The sequence below is a fragment of the Cydia splendana genome, chromosome 26 (genome assembly GCF_910591565.1).
Source record: "Cydia splendana chromosome 26, ilCydSple1.2, whole genome shotgun sequence".
Lineage (NCBI taxonomy): Eukaryota > Metazoa > Arthropoda > Insecta > Lepidoptera > Tortricidae > Cydia > Cydia splendana.
In genome coordinates this window covers 5,715,641-5,738,377 of record NC_085985.1, presented here as the reverse complement: position 1 = coordinate 5,738,377, position 22,737 = coordinate 5,715,641, and the positions used below count along the sequence as shown (strand labels likewise).

At 38.3% G+C, this 22,737-nt stretch overlaps 1 protein-coding gene and 1 long non-coding RNA gene across 2 annotated transcripts in view; both read right to left on the bottom strand.

Annotated features, from left to right (window-relative positions):
* Positions 1–7,662, bottom strand: part of LOC134803422 (ATP-citrate synthase) — a 46,735-nt gene extending 39,073 nt beyond the window's left edge. The window contains exon 1 of the mRNA XM_063776242.1: positions 7,507–7,662. The gene's annotated coding sequence lies outside the window, so the exon portion shown is untranslated. The remainder of the gene's footprint in view (positions 1–7,506) is intronic.
* Positions 1–22,737, bottom strand: part of LOC134803483 (uncharacterized) — a 196,353-nt gene that overhangs the window by 80,190 nt on the left and 93,426 nt on the right. The window lies entirely within an intron of this gene.

Sequence of the window (22,737 nt, the reverse complement as noted above, 5' to 3'; positions counted from 1 at the left end):
GTCACCTGCAATAATTTGTTACTCTTCGAAGGTCGCAAAAATATGTGACACGCTATTACGGCTCTACAAATAAGATCGTGCCAGATATTTTTGCGGCCTTCGAAGAGTAACGTATTATTGCAGGTGACTGTACATTTCTGGGTTCTTAAGTAGTGTTTATATTTATTTATATAACCAGCGAGTAATGTAATGAGAATTGTCACCGTAGTGAAATAGGGGCCAGAAGTGTATTAATATAAAAAGCGTTCTGCCTATATGGACAAAGATAATTATTTGAGTGCTCACTTATACAATCTAGTCTAAAGCTCTGTTTTAGACTGCGTTTCCACGTTCATGTGAGAGGATGCGTAGTGAGGGATGTGTTTTTTAAAAACTAATAGAATCACTTCATTTGTTTTCCTCGCTCAAAGTGTAGTGATTCCATTGGTTCCTAACACGCATCGCAAAAAAGTCAAACGTATTTTAGCTATACATCAAATTATCTACAAATATTTTCCATAATGTCAATATCCAGAGAGCCGTTTGTCAAAATGGCGACTACGTTTGTATGGAGAAACTGTCCCTTTCCTCTTAATGCCCTTATTCATAAAACTAATGAGATCTCGTTTTGATATGAATAGGTTTGTGATTTACGAGTTACACGTTATGGACTAGTTTTAATGTTTTTAATTGCTAATCTAGAATTAATAACGAATTTATTCAATTACCGATAATCAGTTTATGAATCTCATTAGGTCAAATAAGGTAATTGCTTATGTAATATTATTATAATGAAGATAAAATTACTTAAGTGGGTTATCTAGAATTCTTTTTCAGATCGGATTATCTTCTCATATGCCATTCCAAGTATTTTATAACTTAATATGTTTATTACATAAAAAAATAATCACGAAAAGATAAACATAGTTTATTATTCAAGTAGGCATATTACAATGCGCTTATGAACGTCAAATAAAGCTACACCGGCTCTAACCCTACACCTCTGCCTCGAGAAGATCACCGAAAACGAGAAATCACCTAATATCACCTAATAGTGTAGATTTTATAACAACCATTACACAATCACTACACCTTATAAAACAAAGCCCCCGCCGCGTCTGTCTGTTTGTGTGTTTGTATGTACGCGATAAACTCAAAACTACTGAACGAATTTTCATGCGGCTTTGACCAATTTATCTTATTATAGTTTTTTTATTTATAGAGTGATTCTTGAGGAAGGTTTAGGTGTATTTGTTAACCCGTGCGAAGTCGGGGCGAGTCGCTAGCAGTGGCGGCGGTTCCATAAAAGCCGATTCCCACCGGCTTGCCTGTTTTTGGATGTTTGAGCAGAGTTGTAAAGGAAATATGTAAGCCAAATTAGCCCTATGCCTTGCCTATGGATATGTTTGACGCGCCGCCACTGGTCCCTAGTAATATATATTTCCACATGTCTTAATACCTACTACATTTTGTGAATATTATATTATAATACAATCATGCATCTTTCATTTATTTTCTCTGGTTAAGTTAGTTAAATCAAAACTAAAACATCATGTAACAATTCCCATTGTTCTAAAGATTTGCACTTGATGCATCATTTGTATAAAGACGTCCTTTAAGTATTGCCCTGTCAAAGTCATGTCATTGACATGTCGTAGCTGTCAACGACTAGTCAATTCTATCACTTTTCACCTTATAAAAGTCAAAGTCCCCCGCCGCGTCTGTCTGTTTATGATCGTTCGCGATAAACTCAAAAACCACTGAACGGATTTTCATGCGGTTTTCACCTATCAACAGAGTGATTCTTGAGGAAGGGTTAGGTGTATAATTTGTAGAGGAGTAGAGAGTGTGGCTTGCGATTCTCCATTTGCCAGATACTGGCCTAGAAGAGTCGTAAATAAGACATCGAAGTAACAACCACATTTGGCGTCTTTAGGATTCCGTACCCAAAGGGTAAAAACGGGACCCTATTACTAAGACTCCACTGTCCGTCTGTCTGTCACCAGGATGTATCTCATGAACCGTGACAGCTACACAGTTGAAATCACAGATAAGATGATGTATTTATGTGGCCGCTATAACAACAAATACTTACTAAAAACATGCAGCATCAATTAAATATTTAGGTGGGGCTCCTTTATAACAAACGTGATTTTTTGCCGTTTATGCGTAATGCTACGGAACCCTTCGTGCGCGAGTTCGACTCGCACTTGGCCGGTTTTTATTACCGATTGTCATCTTGGCTAAGCTCCCAGGCACAGAATAAATAATAGTACAAGGTACAGAAGACTCACTCTCTAACAAAACGTGTCTGTTACGATCAGGACAGATATGGCCGCTAGGTGGCGACAGCGCCACGCGCGGCTTATGGCTAGCCACCAAAATTGGTGTGGAACGGATGTACTTTTAGCTACCTGTTGCAAAGCGACGAAATCGCGGAGTGAGCCACGCCTGTCCCAGCCCAGGTAAACTTTGCCGGTCCCTGACTTAGCTCAATATAATCAAAAGGCCTCCCGCGAAAAACGAAAATTTCGATTTTTGTTTTTTGCGGTAGGGTCTCAGTTCTCTGAACTTAACAATCTAATTATAGCCGGCCTCCGAATTGTTGAGATGTGTAGATGTATTTGCCTGCGTGCGTGCGAGTTGTTTGGTTAGTAACCGGTCTGTAGACGTCAAAGCCGTAAATTTAAATATCTAATGTGAGCGTCAAATGGACGTCTTAAAACCAATACTCTTTTAAAATACCTACACCATAGAAGGTAGGATCGTATAGAAGTGGTATACGCGTGCCTCCATGAGGGACAAAACATACGCAAATGCGACACTGTGATTGGTGAAATTCATTTGTTGCCCACCATAATCCATACTAATAAAAAGGTGGGGAACAAACAAAAAGTGAGACTGTGACAAGGACAAGCAATAATACCGCTTTCTCTGCTACTCCTACTGAAAGTTCCATAAGTGCATCTTGTTCGGTCGTTTGGCCCCTCCCCCGTTTCATCTCTATATTATTGTACCTCTATGACCTACACACTTCTCTAGGAGACAAAAAACTTGTATAAAAAATATTTTTGACATAAAATTTAATTACTGACTGTGTTTTTCTTGACGCAGATTATGTCGGTAAAACTTGATACACTAAATAATTATTTTATAGTGATTCTGATTAGCCTATGGTTTAATTTTTCTAAAACAAGAGACAAAACAGGATTTTCCAAATATCAACGCGTAAATGAAGAAAATATTCTGGGAAAAACTTATTGTTTATATTTTTTTCAGCATATTACATCTTTTATCTAGTATAAATGTAAAATAAAAAAACAACGGGTTAAACTCAGTGACTAGTCCAAAATGTCTGCAGCACTATGTATAATTGACCCATCCTCCTTTCTATTGAAAAACTTGTTCCGAAATTGCTGGTCAGTGAGCTTAAATTTGTAGCGTTAATTGTTTAAAATTCGAATAGAAATTGTAAAGTTACCTTGCAGACCTCGCATCTAAATATATTTGGTCATGATATTTTGAGTTTTATTCACCAGTACTAGAGTTCACTTTTAATTGAGAGATCCTCGTATTTCAACCCGTACAAGATTAAAACCTTTTTCATGTACTGTGTTTTCATGTTTTCTTTATTGATTTAAATGCCATCTAAACCTTATGGTCACGTGATCGCCTTACGCTGTCTCGAGTTTATCATTTTTTCCCCACCTCAAAAAGTGCCCAGCGCCGCTAAAGAAGTTTTCACTTCAAAAATATGGAGAAGTCAAAAACACGCATAGCAAAATCCACCTTCGTCGTCAAATTCGTTAACTACAAATCTAACCGTATTCTGACCTTTGACAATATGTTTTGAATTGTTTTGGAATTATATAGACAAAAATATGATGTAGGTATACAAATACGTATAAGTATATTTATATATATATTTACGGTAAGCATAAAATAAGGTCAAAATTTAACTCCTACTACATTATAGTATTGAACTGAAGACGGGGAAATGGTGATTATTATTGGCTACAAATATAATGACCACCAAAAAATACTTTGGTACCCTAAATAAAAAAATCATGCTTACCAAAAAAAATTACTGAACACCAAAAAAATTGAACCCACCAGAAAATGAAAAACCATAAGGCCGTGGGACCTGATAGCATACCGGCAGATCTGTGGAAGCTCCTGGGACCAATAGCGGTAGAGTGGCTCACAAAGCTATTTAACGCCATACTTGAGTCCGGAAAAATCCCCAGTGCTTGGCGCCACAGCTACCTGATACCCTTTTTTAAGAATAAGGGGGATGTAAGTAGTTGCACAAATTACAGAGGGGTCAAGCTTACATCCCATACGCTTAAAATTTGGGAACGCATACTCAATAATCGTCTGGCCGAACTGACAACCATATCTGAAAATCAATGCGGATTCTCGCCGGGAAAATCCACAACAGATGCAATACAAACATTAACAATACTTTTAGAAAAACACCGAACCAATAGAGAAGACCTCCATCTTGTGTTTATCGATCTGGAAAAAGCGTTCGATAGAGTACCGCGAAAACTTGTCTGGCAGGCGATGAGAGCACAAAGAATACCGGAACACTATATCGAACTAGTGCAGGATATGTATGAAGGTATCAGCGCACAGGTGAAAAGCGCAGCAGGACTAAGTAAACCGTTCCAAGTTGGGGTTGGAGTGCATCAGGGATCGGCCCTCAGCCCGTACCTGTTTAACCTATCAATGGACTATCTCACAAAGGACATTCAATCCCCAGTACCATGGTGCATGCTGTACGCGGATGATGTTGTTCTGGCAGATAAGTGTGCAAACAAACTACAGGCCACGCTCCAACAATGGAAGCAAGCACTCGAGAACAATGGGCTCCGGATCAGTCGCAGTAAGACCGAGTACATGAGATGCAGTTTCAGTAATCAGACCACACCCAATACCAACATATTCATAGATGGCCAGCCCTTGCCCAAAGTAAATCAATTTAAATATCTGGGATCAATACTGTCGGAAGACGCCAAAATAGGCTCGGACGTAACCCATAGAGTCAATGCAGCATGGCTAAGATGGAGAACTCTGTCAGGAGTACTCTGCGACAACAGCATGCCAATCAAACTTAAGGGTAAAGTCTACAAAACAGCGGTTAGACCAGCCATGCTATATGGTTCCGAGTGTTGGGCTGCGAAAAAGACTCACGAAAATAAACAGCACGTGAACGAAATGAAAATGTTGCGATGGTCGGCCGGCGTAACAAGGCTCGATAGGATACGCAACGAATACGTCAGAGGCTCCTTCAAAGTAGCACCCATAGGGGATAAGCTGGTGGAGAGACGAATGCGTTGGTTTGGCCATGTTATGAGAAGGGAGGAAGAGTACCCAGTCAAAAAGGCCTTGGCTATCCCGGAAGAGAGAAGAGGAAGAGGGCGCCCGCTAGCTACGTGGTGGACAACCGTAGCCAAAGATCTGGAACGGGCACAGCTGAACACAGAGACAACCCAGGACAGGTGGTCCTGGCGCCTAAGGACGAGGAGAGCCGACCCCAAATGAAGGGATAAGGCAAGGAAGAAGAAGAAGACTGAACACCAAAAAAATAAGGCCAAAAAATACAAAAGTACCACCATTTTAATTACGACTGCACTTCAAATTGTATTCAAATACCAAATATATTGAATGATCACCAAAAATCATTAATGATCACCAAATCTTGAAGACCAAATTAATGCGATATTTTCACCTAAGTAAACCACTATGATTACCAAAAAATTTATACATATTACCAAATAAAGTAAACTGATGCCAAAATTACTAGCCCCTCCCGCTCAACCCCCCGTACCCCGCACCGCATACCTACGTTACCTAATCTACTTTTCTAGTAGCATTTCGTTATGCTACTAGAAAAGTAAGTCAAACTGCTATCAGTTAAGTGGGTTAGGTTAGCACTGCGACCCTTACAGAAACGAAATGGTACTAGAAAAGTAGGTTAGGTTAGGTTTGAACTGCGACCTTTACAGAAACGAAATGCTACTATAAAAGTGGGTTAGGTTAGGTTAGAACTGCGATCCTCACAGAACCGAAATGCTACTAAAAAAGTGGGCTAGGTTAAGTTTCAACTGCTACCCACAGATACGAAATGCTACTAGAAAAGTGGGTTAGGTTAGGTTTGAACTGCGACCCATACAGAAACGAAATGCTACGAAAAAAGTGGGTTAGGTTTGCTATCCTATTAAAGCAAATGACTCCAAAATAATCATTCTTCTAGAAACGAAATGCTACTAGAAAAGTGGGTTAGGTTAGGTTTGAACTGCGCCCCATACAGAACCAAACTGCTATCAGAAAAGTGGGTTAGGTTAGGTTTGAACTGCGACCCTTACAGAAAAGAAATGCTACTAGAAAAGTGGGTTAGGTTAGGTTTCAACTGCGAACCTTGCAGATAAGAAATGCTACTAGAAAAGTAGGTTAGGTTAGGTTTGAACTGCGACCCTTGCAGAAAAGAAATGCTACTAGAAAAGTGGGTTAGGTTAGGTTAGGTTTGAACTGCGACCCTTACAGAAACGAAATGCTACTAGAAAAGTGGGTTAGGTTAGATTAGAACTGCGACTGTTACAGAAATAAAAAGCTACTAGAAAAAGGTGACGAAGTGGATTAATTAATTTAATAGGATAACGATAATTATATTAAATATTTGCACATTTTTAGTTAAAATGTGGTTACAATTTTGGTGGTCATTTACTATTTTTGGGTTTACAATTATTATTTTGGAGTCATTTGGTTTTATATAATATTAAGATTTAAAAATTTGGTTATAATTTTACATTAAAATGGAGTTCTAAGTTTGGTGGTCATTTACTATTTTTGGGTTTACAATGATTATTTTGGTGTCATTTTCTTTAATAGGATAGCAAGATGTAAAAATTTGGTTATCATTTCACATTAAAATGGGGTTTGAAATTTGGTAATCATTTACTATTTTTGGGTTAATAATGATTAGTTTGGTGTCATTTCCTTTAAAAGGATAGTAAAATGTAATAAAATTGGTAATCATTTCACATTAAAATGGTGTTATAATTTTGGTGATCATTCATTATTTTAGGGTGGTAAAATAGATTTTTTTGGTATTAAATTTTACTAAATCTGGTGATCAGTTAAATAGCAGCCATTATTATTTATTATCAACTCCCCGTTCATCGGACTAAAATTACAATATGAATGAAACATTGTAGGTATCAATCAATTATTATGTATTTTTAGGGTAACACTGACTTGTAATTTCATTCAACCGGTTGTCGAACAGACATCGATTTTAAGTTTATTAATAATTCGAAAGTGACAGGCACCGGTGCCGGTGGTAGAAACCAGTACATCGAACAGAGTCAAAAATCACAGTTAACATCGTTCTAAATTGCCCAACTGCATTAATACGTTGTCCCGTATCATTAACTAAGTAACTAACACAAGTAGCCTTTCGCTGCGCATCACTTACATAAATTAACATACAAATAAAAAAATAAACTAAACAGCAGCACTCACTTCCTATCGTCGTGGCACGACAGTAACAAATCACTCGCGAACGGCGCGTGTTAACGCTTCGACGGTCCAGCGGCAACTGACACTTGCTCCACTGACGTGCGCAAACGCAAGCGACGCGTACAACTTTCCAACTTAAAAACGCTGTAACTCACGCAAAAATCAACCTTATACTGATATGAATATAGTTTTTTTGAAGTGCTTTATAGGCTGTACCGTTATCAAACCAAGTTTCGGCTATTCGGTTGTAGAGTGAGAATCATGCTATTGATAACGTACGATAATTTGAAGAAAATTGCACTGAGTATCGTTGATAACCTGTTACTTAGAGGTTGTAAAAGGTGAACTTTGGACGCGCCTAGCCGAGCCGACGGCATACCTAAGTGGTCGTGAATGAGACAGGTTGCACGCACAATACGAGAATTTGTACCAATAGAGTGGCTGTTGTCAAGACGACGTTACACCCGGCTTTAAAGGCAAAAGCACATAATAAATAATAGTACTACCGTACAGAAAGGACACTTCCTACAAAGCCGAAGTTTGACAGCGATTCAGGGACGAATCATGCTGTCCCTTTCTAATGTATGGCATTATTCCCTTTCGGCTATTTAGGGTTGTCAAAATAGGGTCGTGCACGCAAAAGGACGTCAGTTTGTGCCAACCCTAATAATTGCTCGGAGCAATGCTGAGCCGAACGGAGCCGAGTTTACCCGAAGTCAGAAGTGTCTCCCCACTGACGGAACGTAGGAATGTTGAGGCATGCGTTCAGCGCTATATCTCATAATACATATAGTGCTAAAGGAAACTCGCAAAAAAGTTTAGGAACCCATGACCAAAGGCCTAAGCGCTTGTTTCCCACTATCATAAAAATAAATAAAGAAGAATCGAATTTAAGCCGTAGTGAGACATAGTATGTCTCCATTAGATAATTTTACGGTTTAGACTCACTTGTTAGGGTTCCGTACCCAAAGGGTACCCGTCCGTCCGTCCGTCCGTCCGTCTGTCACCAGGCTGTATCTCACGAACCGTGATAGCTAGACAGTTGAAAAAACAGTGTTTAAAAACAGAATAAAATAAAGATTTAAGTGGGGCTCCCATACAACAAACGTGATTTTTTACCGAAGTTAAGCAACGTCGGGCGGGGTCAGTACTTGGATGGGTGACCGTTTTTTTTTTTGCGGTTTTTTGCATTATGGTACGGAACCCTTCGTGCGCGAGTCCGACTCGCACTTGCCCGGTTTTTTTTAGTCTTGTTTCTACTAAACCGCGAGTGACTAAAAACAAGTAAGTCTAAACCGTAAAATTATTCAAAATAAAGAAGAAATCAGAATCTGACACATATTCGCAATACCTAATTAATAACAAGTGCAACGATTGATATTACACTATTAGAGGATGTTTCGAAACTGGCTAATGGTAATTAACCGTGCGATAGGCATTGCACATGCAGCTGCAACCGTCCATAATCAGTTAACCGAAGTTTCGGTTTCGGAATAAAAATCAAGTTTCGGTCGAAGTTCGAAGGTTTGGTTTCGGCCTAAAACTTGCCGAAACTTACGGCCGCGCCGAAACTTACACCATTGCAATTTCGGATCGTATTCGGCTATTTTTTTGTAGGTGTTATGTTCCGATTTCATGGGATTTTACGCAAAATAGGCATGATATCAACTTGTGAAAAATAAAAGTGTATTATTCACATAATTAGAAAGCCTAATAAAATAACCACGGACACGCTAGAAAGGCGCAATTACCGGGAGTGTCGACGGACGAAGAAGTAGAGGGCGTGCACCCAGTAGATTGTCAGATGTGGTCCAAAATATTACACAGACTTCGCTCCAGGCAACGATGCGGATGGCCGAAGATCGAGAGGCCTGGAGAGCAGAGGGGCTACCGCGAAAACCGATATTCGCAAATTGCGGGGATCTTTCTCTTTTACTCCAATGAAGGCGTAATAAGAGTGACAGAGAAAAATGCCCGCAATTTGCGAACTTCGATTTTCGCGGTTACAGCCCAGTGATAGGAAGAATACCCCATAGGAGTCACGTCCCTCAGACATGAGGTCACGACCAAGAAGAAGAATAAAATAACATACAGACCAGTGCAGAGGTCAGTTATGCAAACCTCTACTCCTTACTACATGCCCTTCTATCAAGTCAAGATAGTCTTTTACGTCAAACCACGACCGCATTGCACGTCATATGTCCGCTATTGTAATGCACATTGTTTCTCTGCACACTGTCAATTTTTAGGCCTTATATCCTGGCATTAAGGTTTAGAATTGGTCAAGTAACTGTTAAGATCAGCACAAGCATTGACATTGACAGGTCATTCTAGTGGAGATAGTGTTCAATGGGTGACATTCGCGCTGTTTGAGGTCGATTGATAGGAAATTGATATTATTTGATTGAGGCTATTATTTATACGCTTGGCGCTTAGCTTATTATGAAAACATGTTTAATTATAAACGCTTGGTCTATGCCGCCAACGCTAAGGCTCGGATACCGGTAAAATGTTGTTTCAATTCCAAAAAGCGTTACTTTTAAGTTTTTAACCGGGTTTTATAGGAATAGTAGACCAAGAAAAGTCTGCAGCGATTTTGATAGCCCACGCAGTGCAAGTGTTATTTTAAACGTCAAACTTCTATGGAATTATGACGTATAAACAACACTTGCACAGCGTGAGCTATCAAAATAGCTGCAGACTTTTCTTGGTCTAATTCTATAACATTTTAAAAGTAGGTACCTTGCAGATAGGTATACAACATAACATAACGAATAGACCTAAGTCCAAACCTCAACTCTGACCAACCAAACTTTTGGTCACGCCTACGACACGAACTCGCAGAATTCTTATCATTCACCCTCGCACGCCTTGATAGCGGGAATGCGTGCTACCCCGAGGTCACATTACCGTCAAACTCTTATTAAGTATAAGAATACAGGGTGAAATCTAATATGTATTCAGAAACAATATACTAGTGTCCGACCGAAGGTTCGGTTTCGGTTTCGGTTTCGGCCAGTTTCGGCCAAAAAATCATGTTTCGGCTGTAGTTTCGGTTTCGGCCAAAAAACGGCCGAACCTTTCGGCCGGGCCGAGACTTACGAAATGGTACTTCGTACTATGAAACTAAACTATGTGACAAAGACCAAAAATTGGGGAATAAGTAGGACAACAATATTAATATGTACCTACATATACTGATTCATGTATAGGTACAGAAATTAATTGGTTTATTATAAAACACAATTCCACTAATGAGGGCGCCACTAGACGGTCGACGCAGTCTTAAGAGGCTGTTAATACCTATAACGCGCACACTGTCTAATTGTAAGGAGTAAATGAGATAGCACACTGTCGCATGTTACTGGGCCAGGGCAAAGGAATAATAAGAAAACTCATCATCTTCCTCGCCTAATCCCGGAATTTTTGCCACGGCTCATGGGAGCCTGGGGTCCAATTGATAACTAATCCCAAGAATTGGCGTAGGCACTAGTTTTTACGAAAGCGACTGCCATCAGACTAGAGATGTGCGCCGATGGCAAAATCATCGGCGGCGGCGTCCGATGATTTTTTGATCGGCGGCGGCGGCGTGATCGGCGTGAAATCGGCGTGGCATTATTTTTGATACTGCATGAGAACGTGGCTGTAGAAACTCTACATTAAAGCTTTCTGAGTATTTTCTAGGCTATCCAAAACATATTATGTGTGTTTTCTAAATTATTGCCAAAAATTATATCCCATCATGTCACTTGGCAACCATTTATTACCAATACCAACCTAACGGTTACCAACGGCATGTTTAAATATGAAAGTAAAAAGGATACATTAAAACGCTACATTTTAGGCAGTATTTTTACTTACTTTGTAAGCGGAATACAAATAAAACACAAAAAAAATCTTTATAAGTTAAGTCTTAAATCTATATTGACTTTTCCTAGCCGCTGTCGCCTCACCTATTTTTTTTTTAATACCACATCGGTGGCAAACTAGAATACGGCCCGCCTGATGGTAAGCAGTCACCGTAGCCTATGGACGCCTGCAACTCCAGAGGTGTTACATGCTCGTTGCCTACCTTTTAAAAACCTGTACACTCCTTTTTTGAAGAACCCCATACTGTAGACCCTCGGGAAAACCTCGGAAGGGAGCTCATTCCACAGCCGGAGCGTCCGCGGGAGGAAATTACTCTTAATTCGCACAGTACGCGACCATTTAGGTTCTAGGGTGTGAGGATGAACACCCTGCCGACGGCGAGCGGTGCGGTGATAGAAAGCAGCCGTTGGCATCATGTCAAATAGTTCCTCAGAGCACAGCCCATTGTACAAGCGGTAGAACACACACAAGGAGGCAAAGTCTCTCCTTAGACTTAAAGGTTCAATACCGCTTGTGAGTTTGGGACCATCGACGATTCGCACAGCGCGCCTTTGGACTGAGTCAAAGGGTCCAAGCTGGCATCCAGGTGCTCCTGCCCAAAGGTGACAGCAGTACTCCATATGGCACCATACTGACTTGCGATTTATAAAGCAGCAGTCTTTGCCCCGGAGTAAAGTATCGCCTCGCTTTATTGAGCACACCGAGTTTTTTGGACGCCAGCGCAGCCTTACCTTCCAGGTGGCTGCGGAATTGGACGTCACTGGAGATGTCAACACCGAGGATCCCAATACTCCCTGACATGGTAAGGGCTGTGCCTTGGAACTGTGGGACCACAGTAAATGGGGTTTTCTTAACGGTGAACGCGCAAACTTGTGTCTTGGTGGGGTTGAATCGCACTAAATTGTCCCGACCCCACACCGAAACTTTGGATAGAGTAGAGATGTGCGCCGATGGCAAAATCATCGGCGGCGGCGTCCGATGATTTTTTGACCGGCGGCGGCGGCGTGATCGGCGTGAAATCGGCGTGGCATAATTTTTCATACTGCATGAGAACGTGGCTGTAGAAACTCTATATTAAAGCCTTCTGAGTATTTACTAGGCTATCCAAAACATATTATGTGTGTTTTCTAAATTATTGCCGAAAATTATATCCCATTATGACACTTGGCAACCATTTATTACCAATACCAACCTAACGGTTACCAACGGTATGTTTAAATATTAAAATAAAAAGGATACTTTAAATCGCTACATTTTAGGCAGTATTTTTACTTACTTTGTAAGCGGAATACAAATAAAACACAAAAAAAATCTTTATAAGTTAAGTCTTAAATCTATGTATATTGACTTTTCCCAGCCGCTGTCGCCTCACCTAGGATTTGTTACGAAATAATGATGGACTTTACATTTGTCTGAACTGAAGTTTAACAGAAATGTAATTTTAGATTAGATTAAAGATGTCATCGTTTTCGAAAGAAAACATCTCTGGCAGGTTGATTCGCTCAACAGAATGTCTTTGAAGTGTCCCGTTTTATGGAATACTAAGGTCTACTTTGTTTTCTTTACTGCTAGCTTAGTGATGATAGTTGGTGATTTAAGTTCCTATAAGTACCTAGGTATAATTGTTTAAGTATAGCTTATTGCGAAGCTTTAGACTGATTTTTATAATTTTGATTGAAATATACAGGGTGTCCCTAGCTATTGGACAAAGCTGAAATGTACATATGCATTAGGGTATTTAGAACCAGTATACAAAGTATGATAACAATCGGTGAAGCGGTTCCGAAGAAATTAACAAATTACATTTTTTTTTTTACTTTGGAGCAACCTGTATGTGTTAGTAGCTCCTGAGGTAATAAATAGTATGAAACCTTCGACCGTTTTGATTATCTTTTTTATTTATGACATTAATAAGATTCTGAGTATTCTGACTTTTGATAATCATCAATGTCATCATTGCTGCACATTTTCAAACAAATTGTCAAAAGCACTGCCAATGATTAATACAGTATGTTTCTTTTTGTTGTCGATTATTGGAAATAACTTATATATAAAAAAATATTACCGTTAGAGCATTTCTTAAGAGGCCCACTGATTAACAGTCCGCCGGACGGTATCGGCCTGTCAGTTAGAACAAAATTTTGACAGTTCCGAACAACTGACAGGCCGATACCGTCTGGCGGACTGTTAATCAGTGGGCCCCTTTAGAAGAAACCCTACGTGGGATTTCAGGGTTTTTCCAATGGCTAAGGTCACGCTGTATATTGTTAAGTACAAGAAGCTGATAATCACCATAAAATTACTAAGAATTGATCGTGTGTAATTTTAAATGAAATTGTATATTATGTGATTAATAAATAAATCATATTTATTTATATTTTAAATTGTATATTATGAGATAAATAAATAAATCATATTTATTTATCACACAATATACAATTTCATTTACGTTCTACAAAAAAGCTGTGTGAAAAAATATCAAATAATAACCTGAGATCCAGAAACTAGATCTTGTTTAAATTAACACTAAATCGTTATCACAGCTAACACCGCAACGACAAAAATGATGCTAATTTGGTTCACCGGCAAATAATAAGCGAAAAAGCATAAGGATCTTTAAATTATACCTCTGATACTATCTATTCACTACGCAACATGGAATAAGACACGATAGGTATCAAAATTTTCCACGCCGATTATACGCCGGTCAAATTTATCGGTGGCGGCGGCGTGGAAAAATCGTCGGCGGCGGCGGCGCGGCGGCGCGGCGCACATGTCTAGGATAGAGTGCTCTCAATGTCTGACACAAGCTTTTCACAACTCTCCAGCACCACAGAACGAGGGATATTGGCACGGCCTGTGTAATAGGCATCCCCGGTACTGTCTGCATAGCAATGAATGTCATCGATAGACAACATGTCATTGATGTGCAGCAAAAACAGCGTAGGAGATAGCACAGAACCTTGCGGAACGCCAGCGTTAATGACCATGCTATCGGAGCAGCTTCCGTCTACTACGGCTCGTATGCGTCTGCCGGACAAAAAGCTAGCGATCCATTTGCATAGTCCCTCCGGCAATCCATAAGGTGGTAACTTCGACAGGAGACCCCGATGCCATGGATTTGATTGGACGACCTAGGATTTGTTACGAAATAATGATGAACTACATCTACATCTACTACATGTCTGAACTGAAGTTTAACAGAAATGTATGTTAGAATAAAGATGTCATCGTTTTCGAAAGTAAACGTCTCTGGCAGGTTGATTCGCTCAACAGAATGTCTTTGAAGTGTCCCGTTTTATGGAATATTAAGGTCTACTTTGTTTTCTTTACTGCTAGCTTAGTGATGATACTTGGTGATTTAAGTTCCTATAAGTAGGTATAATTGTTTAGGTATAGCTTATTACGAAGCTTTATCCTGACTTTTATAATTTTGATTGAAATATAATATATTGTTAAGTAAAAGAAGCTGATGATCACCATAAAATTACTAAGAATTGGTCGTGTGTAATTTTAAATGAAATTGTAATTTATGTGATAAATAAATCAAATAAAGTATTAAAATAAATCAAATCATATCTGTAAATAATGACCCTTATGCGTGTCACCAGCATCATACGAGAAATCATAAAATACGCAATTATAATCGTGGTGACAGCTTGCTGGAGATTCTAAGAAGAAAATAGCATGTATATGACCTAGGATATGAACCTGCTATTTTCTTGACTTTAGTTCACTGATTAAATTGACAATCAAGATACTATTGATGTAAAACAAAATGCGTTCTAGAAAAAAGCTATGCGATAAAATATCAAATAATAACCTGAGATCCAGAAACTAGATCTTGTTTAAATTAACGCTAAATCGTTATCACAGCTAACACCGCAACGACAAAAATGATGCTTATTTGGTTCACTGGCAAATAATAAGCGAAAAAGCATAAGGATCTATAAATTATATCTCTGACACTATTTACTCACTACGCAACATGGAATGAGACACGATAGGTATCAAAATTTCCCACGCCGATTATACGCCGGTCAAATTAATCGGCGGCGGCGGCGTGGAAAAATCGTCGGCGGCGGCGGCGCGGCGGCGCGGCGCACATGTCTAGTGTAAAGGCGGTTTTATAACATTTTTTCAACGATTTTAACAAGTCTACAAAAGGTTCGGTTTCGGCCGAAACTAGAGCCAAAGCCGAACATTCGGTTTCGGTTTCGGTTTCGGCAAAAAAACATGTTTCGGTCGGACACTACAATATACATATTCGATTCGACTTCTTAATGACCTTTACGCCTGGCGTTACGAGCATGGCGTTTAATATCGACACAAAGCGTAAGTACAATAAGTTTCTACAAACATTTTTAATTTACAGATGTAGTGCATAATTATTGTCCATCGTATTTTCACGGAAACGTACGAACGTGTCTTGCTATTTCAGTCAGTCTCGGTACAAAAAGTACTGAGATTGAAGTAGCATGACAAATACGAACGTTTCCGAGAAAATGTGATGGATAACAATTATGCACTAAACCTTTAGGTTTAGGTGTATAATTTGTTAACCCGTGCGAAGCCGGGCGGGCCGCTAGTTATAAATAAAAAATAGTCATTATAAAAACTAAGATTTAGACCTAGACCTTCAACTCTTTAACTTAATTCTCAAAGGACCCCGCAGCAAACATAGGGAAAAAGTGGTTTCAGTTAAATCTCACAAAATTTTAGTATGATGTTAATTTGGCTCTACTGATTATTTTTTTGTATGGGCACAACTCTCTGAGAAGTATACTTTCAGAAATAATCAAGTATATATCTTGGTCTTTAACTTTAATGTCGACTACCCTTTCATTGGCTTCTTTATTTAAATTTTTATCCCGTCTCAAATTTTACCCTGTAGCCTGTAGGCCTATAATATATATCTCGCAGCGAATATATCCTTTAATGAAGGCCGCGAATAGACAATCGTGATCTAGATCAAATTAGAACGTAATGTTATTGATAATGGTCAATCGGTTTCAATAGTTTCAATATAGGACTAATATTTAATAAGTAAATAATTACAGTTTTGAATGATCCACGGTTAGTTTCACTAGACTTATATCGACCGGGATATGAACTGAACTGTGATTACCTTTTGTATTGTTTTCGAGCTCCCGATATTTCGACGCAGTTACATGCATCTTGTTCACGGGTAACTGGTAAAGGTAATCACGGTTCATATCCCCGATATCCCGGTCGATATAAGTCTAGTAAATAATTAATTTGTATTTTAGTTTTGTCCCGATATTCTCCTCTGCAGGTCGCAGTTTTCAACCGATTCTCGTGAAAGTTGTGAGCAGGGTCGGTATGAATTTTTCTGTCGTTTCGTTTTCTGGAAAAACTTCAAAATCGCGGAAATTGGCATAAAGGTGATCTGAGTATTTGACCTACCCAGCAACGAAGTTGACAGCAGTCGCCGTAACCGAATTCGGCCGTGGAGTTATTATAATTACCTTAGGGCTCATTTAGACAATGCGAGAACTCGCATGCGAGTTTCGTTACATTGCGGGTTTTATTTGTTTATATTTATTTATTTAACATTTTAAATCAGGCAACAAGGCCCATATTACAAATACCTTACAGACTAACATATTATGCATTTTATATAAACTTAAAAAACTAAACAAAACTCTGTTGAATCGTCGTTTAATCGATCGGTTGAATTGGACGTAACCAACAGTCCGCAATGTAACTAAAATCGCATGCGAGTTCACGCGCCGTCTAAATCAGCACATAGTGATACAGGTCAGTCAAGTCATACAATCTTATTTATCAGTCAGGTATAAACAGATGGACACCACGCGGCCCGCTTTGCCCGGCGGTACAAACACGTGGTCGTGATATTTCGGCTCTTATCTCCAGGTCAACTCGGGAGAAATATATGCGGTAAAGATCTATATGTGACGTTATCTATGAAAAGGGACCTTATTGTCGATGGCGCTTACGCCATTATGAACGATGCTGCGATATAAATACAATGCCGCGCGACGCTGTGCGGCGTAAACGCCATCGACAATAAGGTCCCTTTTCATAGATAATGCCCCATAGGGGCTGTCCATAAATTACGTCATCGATTTTTGATGATTTTCGACCCCCCCCCCCCCCCTATAATCATCCAAAAATCATGCTTCAAATGACCCCATTTCCTCCTACTTCATGCTACCGTCATCCGATGTCCAGACCCCCCCCCCCCCTAATTTGAAATGACGTAATTTATGAATAGCCCCATATATGTTATGTATGTATACTTTTCGTGTCGAATGGTGGTCCTTATGACAGTTCCTTCGAGTCTCTTTTGCTTGGGATTAATTAAAAAATAGTTGAAGCAATAGATATAATATGTACTTTACCAGCATACCAATTTTTATAGAAATCTAAGATGTGATCGAAATGTACAAACTTTTTGAGAATTGCTCTAATATTTTTCCGTTCTCCTTGAGGAAAGCGTCAACTTTCGGCACGCTGCGCTAAACGGAATTGCCGCTTTCCGGGCTCCGTCGAACAGGAATATATGAAAAATGATCAGACATTTCTTACTTTACTGCACTACGTATGTATTGTAATATACTATTTTTTTATCCGTAGAGTATCGCCAAAAGCCCCGAGCAACAACAGTTCGCTAGCCGTTGCGTGCTCAACAGGGTTTCGACGAGACCCGGTGACCTCATTACAAATATTACGTATATAATACAATTCTGTGGCCGTTTATGAATATTATTCACACTTACTGATCAAAATCATTTAAGTATATATTGGGTAAAACAAGTGTCTGATATAAATGACTGTTTTCATATTTAAATTTTACTGTCTTTTACTATCCGGTGACTGATCAAAAAGAACAACAACATATCCTCATATTGTTTACTCTAAGGCCTACGGGCTCAACTGTCAGATCACCAGAAACCATAATAAAACCACTAGATTTCATTATCTCCAAACTTACATACATTATGATAATGAATCATAAATGCCTAAACTATCAAAAACTCAGCTAAAATATCCAAGCACGCCATAAAAGTCAAGCCTAGTAATATATCTATGACAGATAGACACCAGAATCACCAGAAGAAACTTCAGGGATTTCAAGGCGCCACAACTCTTTCAAATCCACAAGTTGAAAGGTTTTGTATGCACTCTATCTTCTGTAGGTATGTATACGCGGAGTATGTATGACATACTCCGAAGATTAGACTTCCTGACTTGACCCATAGGGTCGGGGGTCGGGTGATAGCGCAATGTCGCTTCAATATCATAAAAAACATTTTTTTATGAAAAAATTTAAAGATCTAACCTACAAGTTGACAAAGGTTTCCAAAAAGACTTTCTTCATCCGCGCATGGTATCATACACATACTTCCTGACTCGACCCGTACGGGTCGGGGGTCGAGCGTGAGGAGATAGCGCAATGTCGCTTCAATGTCGCGATGTCCTCTAGCGTAAGCGGACAGCAGAGGGCGTTTGAGGAAACGAAAACGTCACCTTGATCAAAAACATTCCAAATTAAAAACTTTTTTGAATATTAATTTATTTATGCTAATGTGAAATCATTATACCTGTCGCGTCGGATGATGATCGCTATGACAGTTCCTTCTAGTTATCATTGAACCGCTAAGATTTATTTGTCGTCTTATTCGAATGTAAAGATTATGTTCAAAATACATTAAGAAATACATTTTAAACAGCGTATCTCTCGCGTTATAAGACCGCCTGTTGCTACCTTTATTTACACTGTAAATCTGTTATTGTATTTTTTCTTTGTGGTGCAATAAAGTGTATTTACTTACTTACTTACTCTCGGTAACCACAAAAGGCGTCCGAAGAAAGAAAAAAGTAGCAATCTTAATCGAAATCTAATTCGAAAATTACAACAGAATTTTACGCAATTCAAATCAAATAATCGCCAATTAACTATGGTGATGATCAACACAAATACAGTAGAATCCGCGAATACGATCACCTAATATGCGATTTTCTGCGTAATATGCTATTTTACACGTCCTGCAACTTGTTTTCATACATTTTATCACAGTTAATCCGCTTTCCCGCTAGACTTGTATTCTCTGTTTTTTTCTAGAACCTCATACTGTAATCACTTAAGAAACTTTTTGCATATTTCTTAAAGGCGATGGTGGCTATTAGCCATAAGCCGCGCGTGGCGCTGTCGCCACCTAGCGGCCATATCTGTCCTGATCGTAACAGACGCGTTTTGTTAGTGTACCTAGTACTATTATTTATTCTGTGCCTGTGGAGGTAGGAGCAAGACATAAAAGGTATCCTTTGGCGAATGGAACCCCAGGTTTACCATAAAGGCTAGAGCACATGGGCTGCATGTGCATAGACGTGCATGTGCACTATTAGCGTTCTCACGTATAAGCAGGCCTTAAGACCATAACATTATTTGATAAGGTGACTCTCATTATGGTTCTGTTCTTATCTACTGTGGTTAATGAAGGGAACCACAAAACAATTGCAATACGCAATATGGATACTTCCATTTCTATTATCAGAGAAGTACGTGTTTCTTTATATTTCCAGAAAATAAATAGGTCCATGGGGTCCCAGCGTGCATAAGTTGTTCACAGAAATCACGAAGCGTCTGTTTGACGTAACTGGTGACCGAAGAGCTGGCAGCTATCTCGCACAATGTATCAGCATTGCGATACAGCGAGGAAATGCCGCCAGCATCCTTGGTACAATGCCTCAGGGGCCTATTTTAGATTTAAGCTAGTTATTAATTTCGTTTAATAGTAATAGTAGTAGATTTGAAAAAAACTTTTGATCTCATAAAAAATATGTTAATAAGAAGGATGTTATTAAACTCTAATTTACATTCTGTCATATGAGGGGTTAATTTTGTTATTTTAGCTGTCGTTTTTTTTTCATCAGTGAGTAGAGTGCCCTATTCTGTACAATGTAAGCACAATTTCATCATATGTCTTATAAAACCTTTGTCTTGTGTTACGAAAACTTTAAGGCATATAGATACATACCTTACAAACTAACATATATATACAAATACAAAATATCATTTAAAAAAAATAATAGGTACTAAAAATCATTTTAGAAAATCATCAAGTGCAACGGAAACAAATTAGTGATTATAACATACAGATATATGCATTATTATTATCAAACCTTTGCTATCATTGCTAAATACTATAAATAATAAAATTATCAAAATGATGACTATAACATAAAGCGGTGTGCATGTATTGTCAAATGTTTACCATGATTGATACTATCATTTATTGATTTACTATAAATAGATGAAAGATCAAATTGATGACTACAACATCGAGTTGTGTGCATTATAATTGTCAAACGATTTACTATCATTGATAAATTATTTTATCAATGATAAGAAGTGATCAATACTTGAGTATTATGCAATGCAAACTCTTGAATGAAGATATAATGTACTAATTTAAATAGTGTCGTCAGCATTTCACATAACTGAACTGAGAGTAGTGTCAGAAAAATAAGTTATTTTGACGCGGAATCCGCAAAAACCTAAATCAATACACATACTTAAAGTTGCGAACACTGCAGATAAATATCTATATCAAGAAATCTGTTGCCAAGGAGGATTAAATGCGCCGTTATTTGATAGATAACGCGCAAATCAGCAATCAAATATTGACTTAAAACAGATTATATGGAACCGTAAACAAAATTGTATCTGCGTCGACATAACCTAAAATTAAATGGTACTAAACTTACTGGAACTCGTCGGCGCGTAGCCAAGACACAAACGAACTTGGTAATAATTTATAAATAAATATTAGAGTCTGAATATATATTACAATTCACTTCAGAAGAGAAATTTATACATTTCATATGACATGACACTAGGAGACATACTGTCACAGATAAAGAATACTTGTAGATGTAGTGATGACGTTTCGCAAACCATAAACTAGGAATAAATTGGAGCATTCACTAACCAACATAATAGTAATGTCAAGTATCCAAAATGCAAACTTGGCGAAAAAAATCGATAAAGCTAAGTTACAACAAGTGTTACAACAAGATAGGTGTCAACTAAAAATGTCTATGGCATGTCTATGGCCATTCTGCTTTGTTTATTTATTTGTACCTATACGTTTATTTTAAATATTTACTGAAAGAAATATATTGAAATGCCAAATAAATTTGATAAACATTTCTTACTGCTGTCTTCTCTAGCCTCCGCTCAAAAATTGGAATATTCTACGCCATACTCAAGTCTGGGCAAAATAGAAAATATTATTTTGATTCCAATGAAACGCTTCAAAATTATTTGTAAGTATTGTTTATTTGTTTTTATTACCGTTTTTAATATCAAGGATTAGAACTACAAAACGAATGAATTTACTTCTCTTGTCTTTTGCCTTTTATCTACGGATTTAAATGAAAAAAAAACTGTTCAGATAAGGTAAATGATACATTCTTTCAATTCTGAGGTAATTTTAATATTCTAAAGTCACGTTTTGGATTTATTTATTTACCGCCAACGTCAGTTCGATTACTCCAATTATTACCAACAAGTAAAATGTATTTATCAAGTATAATCATTAGAACCTTTTTCTTTCAATTCTGAGGTAATTTTAATATTCTAAAGTCACGTTTTGGATTTATTTATTTACCGCCAACGTCAGTTCGATTACTCCAATTATTACCAACAAGTAAAATGTATTTATCAAGTATAATCATTAGAACCTTTTAAATAGTAGTACGTAGTACAAACCAGCAGTTAACCTTTTGAACGCCACAGACGGCAATTGACGTCAACGCAAAATCGTGACAACGACGGCATTTGACGTCGATCGTTTTTTGATGAAAATTTACTAAAAACACCCCACTTTCAGGTTGGCATTAGTTATTCACAAAACTAAATTTTACCCCCGTGGCGTCAGTGGCACGGCAAATGGATGCGTAAAAGAGGTAAAAAATTTATTAAAAAAAAAACCTTTTTGGTACAACCTTTTGTCGCTGACTGTACTTTTCTTTCCACAGGCAACTAATACTCACTGAGACAATTCTAACAACCCCAAACACAATAAGTTTGCGTTGTTTTCTCACAGAGTTCCCATGGTCACATCCTGTCTCCATCATCAGATCAGCTCCATGTCATCATAATATTGCATTGTCATCCCATTTACATATGTATGCAAAATTTCAGCTCAATCGGGAAGTGGGTGAAATTTAGCTTTCAAGATTTGACCCACACCATTGGTGCTCTAACATGGTATGTGTATTCCATATGGCCAAGCCTTTACTGGTTAATAAGACTTATGCAGTATTTTTTATCGTCGAAGACTTATCAATCTAACGATCCCAATTAATTAA